Below are 15,401 nucleotides of genomic sequence, written 5' to 3'. Positions count from 1 at the left end.
CTACTTCCCCAGACATCCCCTGTCAGTCAGTCAATATCATGTCCATTGCTGAAACATTTATCTGTTTATTAATTTTTTCTTCTGTTTAATCCAAAGAAACCTGTATATATAGTTATGTAAAATTTACAACTCTCACCAATCTGCAATAAAAATATTGCAGGTGTTGGAAACAGCAAATATGAAACTTTGCATGACCTGTATACAAACTCTCTGTGTTTAACTATTACTGTGTTTGCAGAGTTCTATCACATAGATCACTTTATGTAAGTTAAACATAAAACAACATCATAAATAGAGAGAGTCATTGGGTCACAGGGAGCTCCCTTACACTTATTGTCCTGCAAACCGCTCTCCATGCTGCCTCTTCACCCTTACAGACTGGGTGTTTCAGCTCAACCCACACCTTGGTTCTTATCAAAGGGATGTATCTCACATGAGCTGTAGAATTGCTTCCCCCACTGCCCTCATTTGACAAGCCCTTTGGTTCCTCCCAGCAGCAGAATGGACTGTAAACGGTTTTATCAACGCTGGCAGCCTCATGTGACATTCCAGCAGCCGGCAGATCAAACACGATGCAGGGTGAGGCCTTGCTCAGGTCCAGCTTTACCTCCCTCTATATACATCTGCAGACAAAGTTAATCAGGTTTAATGCCTAACTATCTGGCTGCATGTGCAACACTTCATTTAAAGGAATCCAAAACAGAAAGTGGTGGATAAATGTTTGGGGTTTGGTTGAATCAAACTTTGCATGTCATACAGACTGATAAAGCATAGGTTGAATACTGTTGTAGGTTTAGATGTAAATGCATCATTCATTACAAAGAGGTTTTTTTTTTTGTAATTATGTTATTGATTTAAATTGGGTGTCTGTGTCTGCCTCTAGGGGGAGCTTAACAGTCAACTCCTCACAATAGAGGTGAGGAAACTAGACAGTGGATTTCGTGTAGAAAATCTGTGTTATTGCTGACAGGTAAAATATATTTCACTGTATTGCGGGAAGCGCTGAGGCTGTCTAAAACTTCTGAGAGTAGAAATACTTTGCAGGCAGATGAAGTGCACAGCTGAATCTGGAATCACACAATCATCATTTCCCTGACATTTACTGATGTCAATTAAGTCTCTAAAAGACATTAGTGTCTTCCTTTGTTTGTTACATATTTAAGCTTTAACTTAACTATGTTTTGTATAATATATCTTAGTTCCGAATGAGAATTGACACTTTCTAAAGCAATGTAGGCATATTGATGTAAATGTGTTTTCCTGCCCTGTCGCCCTGTTTGGTTTATTCAAGTGGCAATGTGTCAGCACAAGGCCAGCATGGGAGGAAGAATGCTTCAACCTCATCCGTTTTGTTCAGAGGAGGCTTTATCACTCAGATCTGTCTGTCGTCGAGTGCCAGCCTGCAGAGAACGTTGTTAGCATGTGTATCTGAGAGAGAGCTTAGCATGTGTGTCTGAAAGAGAGCGTATGTCTTTTCTAATCCACATAGTGAGATTCAGCCTCCACTCACATAAACCTACTCCCTCCAATGGCATGGTGGTGGTGGTTTCATGTGCTGTGGGAGTAGGGGCAGGCTTTTATTGCATAAGCAGACAAAACAGTGATGGGAGGAAAAGGGGGAGGGAAGGGGAAAGATAATGTGGGAGAGGAATAGTGAAAGCGTTGAAGGGCTTAAAGATGTAACAAATGGAGGAGAGGACAGACGTAACAATCCAGAGCACAGACTGTTTGTGTGTGCTAGATAGTAACACGTGAATTTCCCCCATGTGGGATCAGTAGAATCTAGCTTATCTTATCTTAGATGTCAAAGGTATGGGTTCAGAATAGGAGGAAAAGCTGTTGAACATAATAATGTGCAATATATAAGCCAGATTCCTCATTTAAAGATCCATTGCCTAACTTTAGGAGGGTCTATTGGCAGGACTAGAATAATAAATATAATATTCATAGCAATGTTTTCATCAACGTGTAATCACCTATAAATAAGAATTGTTGTGTTTTTGTTACCTTAGGATGAATTGTTTTTATCTATAGAGGGAGCGGGTCTTCTTCTACGGAGTCAACCATGTTGAACCACCATGTTTCTACAGTAGCCCAGAATGGATAAACCAAACACTGGCTGTAGACAGGGCCTTTCATGTTTTTGGAGGCCACTGTAGTTTCTCCGACACACTTGGAAGGCCAGCAGTATTCAGTTGCTTGCAATCTGCAACTTGACTGCTAGATGCCACTAAATCCTGCACACTGGTCCTTTAATGAAACCCAGTTCTCATATTTTCTATATGTTTTGCTTCCGAATTCCACCGGGCACGGCTGCAATGCGTTCTGGATTAAAATAAATTATGTACATACTTTACATAAAATATCATGCTATTGTGGCACCACGCTGGAAGTCAAGTCAGAGGCATATTAAAGGAGATTTGAAGCAGCAAAACAACAAAATACACAAATAAACAACGTCGGGTAGGCAATATGATCTGGAGATGTTCTGCTTCTGAAACACTTTTAGTGGCATATGAAGACAAGACAAGAGCAAAACTGTGTCACAGATGCAACGTCACTGGATTATTCTGTTCTCCATTAGCATGAGCCTCCACAATTTCATCATTGCTGCTAGCAAGCTTACCTGTGGCTCAGAGGAAGAGCGGGTCGTTCACTAATTAGAAGGTTGTTGGTTCCATCCCCGGCTCCTCCCGCCACAAGTTGAAGTATCCTTGAGCAAGATACTGAACCCCAAATTGCTCCCGATGTGCATCGGTGTGTGAATGTGTATGAATGCATTAGTTTCGTCCGATGGCCTTTGCCATCACTGAGTGAATGTGTGTGAAAAGGTGAATGTGGCACGTAGTGTAAAAGCGCTTTGAGTGGTCGAAAGACTAGAAAGGCATGGAAAGCCTTGGCATACAGCTAATACAAAGATCCAAGTGTTAGTCCTATGAAGGTATTATTGGAGCAAAACAATTAAGCACCTGGAGTACTTGGGGAGATTTGGCTGCCTTCACATTGTACTGCTGTTTAGGGACTCTTTCTCCGAGCTAAAAACAGCTGCACCAAATGTAGGCCAGGAATTTCATAAACAGTGCATGAATGTTGATACACAACCATGCAGTATTAGAGAATATTGAAGAGTAAATGACCACTGAGCAGGATACATAGGGGGGACATTAACAAAACCTTCATAAATTGTTTATGTGTGAATAATTTCAAAAGTGGAGTCAGCTAATATTAAATATTTATTTATAATTACATAATATATTTATCCAGAAATAATATATTAGGTGGGACAAATTCATGTTTTTCATCCCCAACGCAAGCTGTCAGACAGCTTCAGACTTTATTTCAGCAAGAGTACATCATCATCACCATCATCATCATCATCACCACTAAGTCAAGAAAATGTATTCGCATCCAATGTGTAACTTCTGAAGACCGACTGTTCCCATTAAGGCTCTCAAAAGAAAATCACCAGTTTTCTGTGACTAATCTTGGGCAGGCGTCTGCCTTTTTCAGTACACAGGAAAGATGGCCACTTGCACTCAAATCAGAATGGTAAATTGACCTGTACGTGTATAGCGCCTTTCTAGTCTTCCGATCATTCAAAGCGCTTTTACACTACATGCCACATTTGCCCTTTCACACACATTCACTCAGCGATGCCAAAGTCCACCAAACAGAAACTAACGCATTTATTCACATTCACACCCCGATGCACAACATCAGGAGCAATTTGGGGTTCAGTATCTTACTCAAGGACACTTCGACACGTGGCGGGAGGGGCAGGGGATCCAACCAACTACCTTCCAATTAGTGGAGGACCCGCTCTGCCTCTGAGCCACAGCCGCCAGAAGCTTTAAGGCAGTAAGGAAACACGTCTTCCCCAGCTCGAAAACTTAATTTAATTTGGGGCTGGAAATCAAGCACCTACCATATTGTATTTAGGTAGCTTGTGCCTCAGGAAATGGTGGCGGGGGGGATAAAATTGCTGTGCAGGAGAGATCAGATTGGTATCAGGGCTCTTCCTGCCTCTCTGTCAGTTTCAATATAGTCACAGCAACAGTTTAGAAGTGCACATTTAAAGAACCATGTGTTTAAGATGAATATGTGTAGGTATGGAGGACGTTATCATTTAATATTCTTTTTTATGAATGAACAAAAAAAAATGCTGGTTGGTAGAGGAGAAAAGGTGGATCCCAGTTGGCTGAGGGGATTCTGGCTGTGGTCGTTTTGATTCGCCATGTCAATAGGAGGGCTGGCTAACCTTCTCCACAACTACTGCCATGTGGCAGTGGGATGATCTGTTGTAAAGAGAGGCAGATCTAAAATATTCTGTACTGGCTTTTCTCTTGCTGCTTTCGCTTCTTTATTTGTCTTCTTGAGGTTAAGTTTTCCTGTCACTACGTTTTCAGTGCCTCCTCTTTAATTCCCAATGGTACGATTATTTTTCTCAATTGCACAAATGATGTATTGTTGTCTCTTCGCATCTACACTGAGCCTTACAAAGCCTTATTTTCAATGTCATTATTGTACCAAAACCACATTAACTCAATCTCTCCACATTAAAGCCAGGGCACAGCATAACCCCCCCCCCCCTTTCCTCAGCTAACCCCATCCCTCCTGACTGCCCCATCCCTGATAACATTGTTATCTATGAGGCAGAGGGAGGCGGTGGCCCAACTGATACTCCTCCACTCAAACTTAATACGCCATTGAACCAGACTACAAAGGTCCTGATGTACTGTACAAGGTTATCCAGTTGTGGATACAGTGGCAGAACCACACAGACAGAATGGAAAAGCAGGGTTACTAACATACATGAGCTGATGACAGAAATTGTTGATTTACAGATGCATATAAATGGGTGCACATGTATAAAAATGTTAACCACGTTTCCTGCTACAAGTTTCTAACATTGCAAATTGAATCAAAGCTCCTGTAACTTCTCCTTACAGTAACACAATTAGCAAAGCAACCTCCACATACTTTCCAACCGTGAGACCTCAAAAATAGGGAGGATTCTGAAATCAGAAGAGACTGCATTCTGGTGACTTTTAAAGGATGAAAATAACTAGGTATGCCCTTTAATTATCGGGGCAGATAAATCATTGGTGGAAAATGGTAACTCGAACACAGCCATTTTAATTAACTGAAGCAAACTCGCTGTGTCGATGTCCCATTTATTTGGCAATTACAGACAGTGAAAATTTGTAATAAATTGGAGAAATACAAAAAAAATGTGACCCTGGCAGGAAACTGGGAGCGGTCAATGAAATATGTGAGTTTCCCAGGAGGGTTGGCATGATGTATGATTCTTCACTACAAACCTTTTGCTCACTGCAGCCCCTGCTTTCTATCATAGGGAATGAAACAACATGACTGCACAGTATAGTTCCATATTCAGTAATGAGTGAAGGCAAAGTAGAAGTTAACTGGATGTACCTAAAGTTACAGTATATAAGCATGGGCATATTATGTATATAACATACAGTAAATGAAAGGAAAAAGGAACTGTGCTGGTGGGGGACAAAATATGGTCAAGAAGGCCAGTTTGAGTACTACATCTACGAGTTTATCAGATGATGAAACACTACTCTGGGGCTTATAGTAAGACTCTGGAAAGTTATTGCAGTGGCCCTGTTGAAAGCCCACATAGCGGTGGCAAAGTGCCCTCTAGGGTGCTCTACCAGTGGACAAAATGTGGTAGAGTGCCCTTTAGGGTCCTAACCCTAACCATGACTTAGCTGTTTCATCATAAATGCATCACAACTTTCTGCATGCTGCTGCCCCACCGCACAGTTGATGCCTAGGTTGTAACCACACATTCTTTGTGGGGGACATGTTCCACCAATACTGAAAAAGTATCACTTTGTCCCAGCAATATACAGTTGAAAATATGTTAAATATGTCCTTTAGTTATGGAAATGAGGCGGCTGTGGCTCAGAGGCAGAGCGGGTCGTTCCCTAATCAGAAGGTTGTGGGTTCGATCCCCGGCTCCTGGTGCCACATGACGAAGCATCCTTGAGCAAGATACTGAACCCCAAATTGCTCCCGATGCTGTGCATCGGTGTATGAATGTTAGTTTCTGTTCGATGGACTTTGCCATCGCTGTGTGAGTGTGTGTGAAAGGGTGAATGTGGCACGTAGTGTAAAGATGCTTTGAGTGGTCGGAAGACTAGAAAGGCTATACAAGTACAGGTCCATTTACCATCCAAAACATAAGTAAAAGTGAATCCCCCAACTTGATTGCACCCCGTACCCTCAGTTAGTGTTGCCAGATTGGTCCCTTTTCAGACTTTCTTAGCAACTTTATCTCTAAAAAGCCACTAATGATTGTGTAATGTAATTTTTCCTATTTGCTACTAATGGAAATTAGTTGCTAGGTGTGTTTAAAGTCAGCTACCAGCAAGCAACCAAAACTAAATCACAGACTTTTTCTTTAAAAGTGAATTTAAATGTCATAGTCCTCAAAACTAACAAGATACCTATTCACAAATATCATGGAATTGTGGAAAAAGTTTAAGATTTCTGTTGGAGAGCTCTCAATTGCATCCTCTCAAAGTCTAAAACATGGTTATGCCCTTGGTTGATGCCCTTTTTATTTTTGTTGCCCCTGCCCCTCAATTCAATTAAATTTTCAATTTTATTTGTAAGAAGTGAAGTTAGTAAAATGCATTAATAGGGCATGCATGTGTGCAGAAAGAAGGAGAGGAAGAGAGGAGCTCAGTGCATCATGGGAAATCCCCCGATAGTCTAGGCCTATAGCAGCAGAATGGTTCTGGACTCGACTGAGCCAGCCCTAACTATAGGCTTTATCAAAGAGGAATATCTTAAGCCTACTCTTAAATGTGGAGAGGGTGTCTGCCTCCTGAATCAAAACTGGAAGCTGGTTCCACAGGAGAGGAGCTCGGTAACTGAAGGCTCTGGCTCCTGTTCTACTTTTAGAGACTATAGGAACCACAAGTAGCCCAGCATTCAGAGAGCACAGTGTTCTAGTGGGGAAATAGGGTACTATGTTTAACGCGTTATTAACGGCGTTAACGCAAACCCATTTTAACGCAACATTTTTTTTATCACGAGATTAACGCCTAGCACACTTTGTAGGTTTTTCACATGCTGTTGCAACAACTAGTAACGTTAGAAAAACTACATCACACTGGATCTAGCTAGACCGGAAACAAAACAACAGGCACACCGCACACACTTGTAAGAGTAGTAGACATTACGTTTTGAGTGGATGGCGAGCGCGAGACGCCCAAATTGATGAATTCCTTGTTGTCTGAAAATGTCAACAGGCTTGTCTGTTTGAGTAACTGGCTAAAAGCAAAGAAGTAGTAGGCTTACCTTTTATTGGTTACTGTTACTGATCATTCTTTCTGAAATAAGAGGCTGGGTTGAGCCTCTGGTGAATAAAGAGCAGTAGCCTGACTGCTATGTTCTAAGCAAACTTGAGAAAAGTATTAAGACATGGTTTAATTGCACTATAGGTGCATAGAGTCCTAGTTTACCTTACATGTGCACTTTGTAATTTTATTTTGTATCACCCTGTTTTGATCCCTTAGAAAGGGCTGTTGAAGGGGCTGTTTGTGTGACAAAGTATTTTTTTTCATCCTTTTATTGATGGACAGTGTTACATTGTGTGAGAGATTATTTGCTCCAAGTGAGAATGTTAGTGTGAAATTGAACACTACAGTATATGCCAATGTTGTTTTCAATAAAAACAACATTTGCACAAAGCAACTTTTCCATGTTGATTAGAGCATTAAAATGAGAAAAAATAATGGGACAAAAAGAAATCAAGGGACATTTAGAATAGATAAAAATGTGTGATTAATCGCGATTAATTCAATTCAATTCAATTCAATTTTATTTGTATAGCGCCAATTCATAACAGAAGTTATCTCAGGACACTTTTCAAATAGAGCAGGTTTAGACCGAACTCTTTAATTGCGAGTTAACTATGACATTAACGCGATTAATCGCGATTTAATATTTTAATTGTTTGACAGCACTAAATAATAATAATGATGATAATAATAATAATATTTTTGTGATGTTTTAATACAGAATGTATGATGTGGACAGAAACATATTGTAAATGTTCAGGAAAGGAAAGCTTATTGAGTTTGTTTGTTCGAAATGAGCGATGAGTATAAATGTTACAAAACATGAGTAGCTCTCGGCCATTTTTATTTTGTAAAAGTAGCTCTCAGAGGAAAAAAGGTTGGAGACCCCTGATCTAGAGTAACTATATCTTTAGACAGTGAGTCTCGGAGGTGTTTGGGGCCAGGTACAAGAATTTCATTTTTTTCTGAGTTTAGCATCATTTTTTTTATGTCTTTAAGACGTGCTTGTAACTTAAATAACTGATTAATTTCATTGGGCTTGATCAACAGGTATAACTGGGCATCATCTGCATGACAGTGAAAGTTAATGGAGTGATTACTAATAATATTGCCTAAGGGAAGCATATATAAAGTGAATAGAATTGGTCCAAGTACAGAACCTTGTGGAACTCCATGACTAACTTTAGTATTTATGGAGGATTTATCCATAAGCAATCCAGCTTAGTGCAGGTCCTTTAATGCCAATTTGATGCTCATGTCTCTGTAAAAGAATATTATGGTCAATGTTGTCAAATGCGGCACTAAGATCTAATAATTATTTAAGTATTTCTGATTCTGATTCTGATTCTGATAATACAAGTACAGAGACAAGTCAATTGTCAAACTGCCTGAGTCAGCCACTGGTTATAATTGCAATGACTGCTGTAGCAAACTGTAAACAGTAGCAATACACAATGTACACTGCAGTAATTTACCAGGAATGTGCGCTTGCATGTATTTCATTGGCCAATGCAGCACCTTGCTGGATGAACTTGTTATAAAGAGTTCGGTCTAGACCTGCTCTATTTGAAAAGTGTCCTGAGATAACTTCTGTTATGAATTGGCGCTATACAAATAAAATTGAATTGAATTGAACTGAACTTGTATTGGGTAGCCGCAAAAGTTGGGCCAGGTTAAACTTTTCCGAAGCTTCAACCATCTGATAAGCAGGTCTGATGGCCCATGCTGGTAGCTCCGCCCCCATTCAAGATAATGGTGGTGGGGATGGTGAAGTTGCAGCCTATCCCAACATGCATTAAGCTCAAATGATAGGCCACAGTCTGCATTTGTGGGTCATGTCCACGATGTCCACAAATTCTGCACACTGCCCACAATGTATGACTGTATGAACAAGTGCAACATGTATGTGTACACAGAGACTCAATGTACTATATATAGAAGTAGAGTATATCAGGGCCTTAAGTTGGATGACAGAGAACGCTCCTGGCAACTTCCAATATTTCACAGGCCAAACCTTTTTTTAAATAAAGGTGAACATGCACATTCTAAAGTGAAAAAACTATGGCTGTTACATAAACCCCAGTCCTTCCTCCTATGAAGCCATTTAGGATCAATCCATTCCAAGAAGTCAATTTTGAATAATAACCATGTCTAGACAATGCATCAGAAACTCACTGGAAGAGATACAACACAGAAACCCTCGCTCAAACATTTTTAAGAACACATTTTGAGAGACTGCACAAACTCTCCAGCACCACTTTCCAGAGGCAGCTGATTCCCACAGGCCTCAGTAAAGTCCATGGGTTAGCGGGAGATTCCCTGTCCATGAAGACATGTGTGGTCCCTCCGTCATCCTTTTTTCCCTCCCCCTCCATGGCACTATTTCACTGGCTGAGGCTCCCCTCTAACAATCAGGGCCTTCATTGGGGCCATAATGACAAAATGAAAGCCAGTTGTGTGTCTGTGGAGATTTTAATGACTTTCAGAGCTGCTGTGGGTTCAGTCCAAAAACATAGTCCAAACATACACTGCCTGCTGCAGAGAGACAAAGAAACTATGGGATCTATTGGAGTTCTTGTGAATGTTGTCATCAATAATGACTGTAATGAGAATTGTGTGAAGACAGCACACTAAAGACTATTTAAAGGCTGAAATGTGTCAATCAAAACCATGATTTGTCAAACAGGCAATATTATAAATATGAAATATTTATGGTTTAAACTTGACTGTTTCTATCTGAACAAGTGAGTCCAGCAAACTTTCACCTACTGTCTGTTTAATGCTGATTTTGTGTTGACGTACTTACATTTGTTGCTAGCGGAGTGGAAGATGAAGCTGCTGCCAAAAAGCAGCATTTGCTCTGGTCTGCATCCTGCTGCAGTCAACTGGAGGTGTTGGCCTGAAGTTTAAAGCATTATCACTACAGCTGGGACACACAGACACAAATGGTAAATGGACTGTACTTGTATAGTGCCGTTCTAGTCTTCCGACCATTCAAAGCGCTTTTACACACAAATAAAACTTTTTCTTCAAACTGGCAATTTAAAGTCCGCCTTCTGTCAGAAATCAGTGTTTCATCTTGTTCCTTCAGTGTAATGTTTGAATGATGTATGTTCAGAGTTTGACACTAGAAGGATGTTTTCATATTTATCTGCTGAGGAAAGTTTCTCTGTGCTCATTAAAAATCTGATTTTAAGGTGCGGTGCCTAGTGTGAAGTAGAAGCTTGAAGCCATCAGTGCACATAAGCAGAGAATGGACTTGACATCTTGTGTGAAAACAAAATTAACACCATTTGCATATTCACAGATTCTGGAATTTTTAATGAGGTAGAAGGAGGACATGCCTTATTTAAGGATTTTAATGTGGGAATTATACTTTATAGTAAAACACAACAGACATAAATTATTGTTCCAAGCAGATTGTTATATGTCTTGTATATATATGTCTTAAATCAGGTTCCACTTAAAAGCATCAGAGAGTGGGACAGTAATGTAAGCTCTACAGTAAACTGTGTTAGTTTGCTAAAAAAGTCGTGAATAGTATCTGTGACATAGCTGTGAATGTGAATTTTATTCTTCTGTTGCTCACACACACATATATGTATATAAACATAGTGAAAAACAATGATAATAAATAATGGCCAGTGGATTTGTGTCACAGGGTTGTCACACATGGATTGTTCCTGCCACTGTGTGTCTGGTGTTAACAGTTAATCAGAGTGATGGCCTGTGGGTAGAAACTGTTCATTTGGGCGTACAGTGCAAGTTGGAACAAGTTGTGTCCATGGTGTGATGGATCTACAGCAGTACTTCTCAAATAGTGGGGCCTGAGGTGTCAGGGGGGCGCGACAGGCGGAGGGGGACTGACGGAGGAGGAGAGATGGAGAAGTTTCTGACAGGAGTAAAAAGAAAAACAGAGGAGGCGTCAGAGGCAAGAAAAGCAAGTAACGGTAACCGGCATAAACTTAATAAGACCAGGAAATACGATGAAGCCTGCCTTTGGGTTTACCATGAATACGGTCGGAAATGACAGCATGAAACCAAACAAATTAAGACGTCACCTGGAGACCATCAGTCAATAAGCCACTGGACTTTTTTCATTGAAAACTCGATGAGTATCGCCAACAGGCCGGCCATTTTGTGAGCACGGCATCAGTAAATAAAAACGCACCGTTCGCCTCGTACAAACACCGCCACATCACAAGGTGCAAAAGAAGCTCACACAATAGCATGCTAGGTGAGAAAAGTGCTCAAACACTGAATACTGTCTCTTCCCATTGACACGATCGGGAGACGTATATTTGACATTTCAGACGACTTCCGAGAACAACTCACAGAACATCTAACATACAAACATTAAATATAAGCAATATTGTTGCAAATTTTGCACAAAAAAAACCAAACATTAAAAAGACATATACCTTTTTGAAAAGGAATAAGGTGATGAAGTTGAAGGGTGACCAATGTTTACAATTAAAAAAAGTTGTGTTACTGTGTTAAGTCTATAAAAATGCACATCCCAGTGAATCATTTGCACTTTTTTCTCTGTTTAGAGAATCACACAGACTGAGCAGTCTTTTTTAAATGTTACAAATTGAGTTAATAAACTGAACTTGGAAATTGTTTTAAGTTGCTGCAGATGTTATCTCAGCTCATTTCCTATTTTGATAATCAGGTGATTGTATGCAGAATGCTGGTGCCAGCAACTCATACAGTGGTTTGTACAGATAAATATTATCAGGTTCTCAATAGTATTAAAATTCAGGGGGGCGTGAAAAAATGTCTGTCCCCTAGGGGGGGCATGACAGAAAATAATTGAGAACCACTGGTCTACAGTAAGGATGTGCATCTCTGTCTCTGAGGCAGATGAGACACACGTATATGTGTATAAATAACAATAATATATATAATAATAAGGTGTTTTATTGGACTTCATTCTATTTTATCTATCTTATATTATCTTATATGTTATCTATGAATTTGATTATTGTTTCCTATGTGTGTAACATGAAGGAACTACAAACGTTAATTTGGTTATAAAAACCTTGTGTTGTATAATCATGAATACATTTAACTGATTGAGTGTCAGTATCTGTGACAAGTCCCTCTCCTAGCTTCATGTCAGTATATGGAATCAAATAGCACTCTGCTAGCTGGTTCATGGGAACTTTAAAGCTGTGATTTGGCACTACTTTTGTCAAGATACAGAGAAAAAAGGTATAATTGTCTCATGATTTTTCAAGGAACTGTGTGAATGGTGAGTCCAGGCTCTGTGAAAAGCAGCTATATAAAGTTAAGTAAGCAGCCACTGATTGTACTGGGCAGTCAGAGACATGTGTTTTGGTCAGCTGCAGCAGAGGTAAGAGAGAGAGGGATGAGTATAGTGTGTCAGTGTCTCTAGAATGCCAGACAGACTAAATGCTGCTGAAACACAACTCCCGAATTCCAGCAGGCTTACTTATCACTCAGCGGCAAAGAGACAGAGCAGCAGAGTGAGAGAGAGAGAGAGAGACTGGGGTTGGATGGCTTGACCAATCAGATCAAATATCAAACAGGGCAAATACAGTTCTCCTCTCTAAGCTGTCTGGAATGAGTGGGCTGAAATGAGGTGGAGGAGTTCAGGGTGGGAGGTCAGGTGTTGCTGGACAAACACATATTTTAATGTTTGGGTCATTCACACACAGCTTTCTTAAGAAACTGGATTTTACAGCAAGGAAAGAAGAAACCTGTAATGTGGCTAACACAGGTCAATTTATACTCTAGAAACCTGATTTCTGTAACTTTAGGAAACCAACGATCGACATCCACATGCACTTCATGCCATGACTGGCCACCTTTGCAGAGATATAAAGTAAGTAGATTTCGAATTGTGGTGCCTGGAGGAGTGGGTATACCAATTTATTTTAAAGCAGCCTGTCCAACCAAGGACAACCTGTGTTATAAACAATGACATGTAAGACCACTGTTGCATATTAAGCTTACTGAAAAAGGGCCAGTTGTATTTTCACGTTGTCACTTAACTTCTGCCTTCCCCATCCTGCAAAAAAAAACAGCTTGCAGAACTTTACTGAATGATGTGTATCAGAGGAGATTCAGAAGTGGGTATACCCAATGCAGACTGAAGAATAAGTAGGTATATGCTGTATACCTACGATATCCTGCACTACCCTGCTGATGCCACCTGTGAGGAGGTGAACTTTTATGTGATTTCATGATGAGCATGATCAATGCTAAAATTGCCATATAAGGCTACCAGTTCTGTGCATCGTATGTTACTTGGCACCTTTTCCTCTATATTTTGCTGAATCTCAGTAGTGCTGGCTATTAGATTACAAGTCTCCCTTACTAGGCTATGGATTCCAAATCCCCAGTCTCTGAGATAAAAAGATAATTCAATAGTTCATGGACAGATTTGTTTGCTTTCACCACACCTTACAGGTAAGCTAGATATTAGCATTGTAAGCCTCAAATATGTTTTGCTGCTCCAGGAAGCTTTACATATTTTTTGCTAAAAATGGCTCTTTTGACAGTGCAGGTTACTGACCCCTAATTTAGGAGGATCTATTGGCAAGAAATTTAATATAATATTATTAGGGACAGAGCCAGCGACCGCTGGAGGTCCCTATTGTTTTTGCTCGATTTCTTCTTCTTACCTATTATTTTTAGCCCCATTTGACTGCATTTTTGCCCCCCTGAACGTATACGAAAACTCAATTTTATTTGGCAAAGTTGTCAGGCCTGGTGAAAATGTGGATATTCTATTCGCTTTCAGGTTGGCCACTAGGTGGTGCTACTATCATAAAAAATACGTTTAGGCTAATAACTTCTGCATAGTTTGTCGCACATTCAAAAACCTTGTATCCACGCGTTCGGTAATTAGAGCTGAATCTCCCCATGTAAGCCCCGCCCACTTCCGCCAAGTTTTTTTTTTTTTCTAGAGCGCGAAATGTCTGTAAACTACTTTTCCGTGTTCCTCTCATGCGCTTTGTCCGATTCGCACAAAATCTTTCACGTAGCATGTGGGGACCGTCCTAATAAAAAAGGAATTCAAAGAATTTTGATACTAAAAAAATTAGCACCTTATAAAATTAACACTTCCTGTGGATTTTTCGTCAAAAAAGGAAGTGGACCATTTCTCCACATTGCTATGTCTGATTGTCACCAAACTTGGGTCCATAGTTACTCATGTCTTTTTAGGCATCGTGCACAATTTCAGGTCACTGCCACTAGGTGGCGCTCTTTAAAATGAAGAAGTTTATATCTCTATAACTGCACGTGTGATTAAAATGAAACTTGGTGCGATGATTGCCCATGGCTCCCTGAGGCTCACTTAAAAAGGACAAAAAAAATCTGCCACTAGGTGGCGCTCTTTTGGCATGATAAATCACTGTGCGGGGACCATAATAGTTATGAATATGAAATTCACAGGGCACGTGTAGAGTGGTGCCTGAAGCTCACATACCAAAAATCGTGTTTGTAGCGCCCCCTACAGGATAAAAAAAAAGCAGCCCCAGAGCCACGTTTCACCGATATGTACGAAACTCGGTTGGCACGTGTAACATGCCGGGACGTACAAAAAAGCCTCTTGGACCCATACCCGAAACCCCACAGGAAATCGGCCATTTTGATTTTCATTTTCACTTTTGGCGAACTTCTCGCGTTGTATTTGAACAAAGTCCTCCTAGGGAATTTATCAGATCTGCTTCAAAATTTGCGAGTACGGTCAAAAAATGGTTCTGATTAAAAGTTGTGCTATTTGTGCATGTACGTTGAAGGGCGTGTCTGTGGCGTGCCGTAAAAGTTGGCCATTTTGAATTCCGTGTGCATTTTCGGTGAATTTTTCGCCTTGTATTTGAACGAACTCCTCCTAGGGAATTTATCGGATCTACTTCAAAATTGGTCAATACAGTCAAAAAATGGTGCTGATTAAAAGTTGTGCTATTTGAGACTGTACGTTGAACGGCGTGTCTGTGGCATGAGGTCAAAGTTGGCCAGTGCCAGTGACAACTTGTCAGTAGATTCGCCATAAAATAGTGCTCATAACTTCAGTGTGCAGTGTCC

General features: G+C 40.3%; 1 protein-coding gene and 1 long non-coding RNA gene across 2 annotated transcripts in view; one reads left to right on the top strand and one right to left on the bottom strand.

Moving 5' to 3' along the window:
* Positions 1-15,401, bottom strand: part of kbtbd13a (kelch repeat and BTB domain containing 13a) — a 388,109-nt gene that overhangs the window by 237,428 nt on the left and 135,280 nt on the right. The gene's annotated exons all lie outside the window — the stretch shown is intronic.
* LOC127352024 (uncharacterized) overlaps positions 12,971-15,401 on the top strand; it is a 41,586-nt gene continuing 39,155 nt past the window's right edge. Inside the window, exon 1 of the long non-coding RNA XR_007881016.1 lies at positions 12,971-13,191. This is a non-coding gene — a long non-coding RNA (uncharacterized LOC127352024). The remainder of the gene's footprint in view (positions 13,192-15,401) is intronic.

The sequence above is a fragment of the Dicentrarchus labrax genome, unplaced genomic scaffold (assembly GCF_905237075.1).
Source record: "Dicentrarchus labrax unplaced genomic scaffold, dlabrax2021, whole genome shotgun sequence".
In the NCBI taxonomy this organism is placed as follows: Eukaryota; Metazoa; Chordata; class Actinopteri; family Moronidae; genus Dicentrarchus; species Dicentrarchus labrax.
The sequence above is the reverse complement of the archived record's forward strand: the minus strand, read 5'-3'. Positions and strand labels throughout refer to the sequence as shown.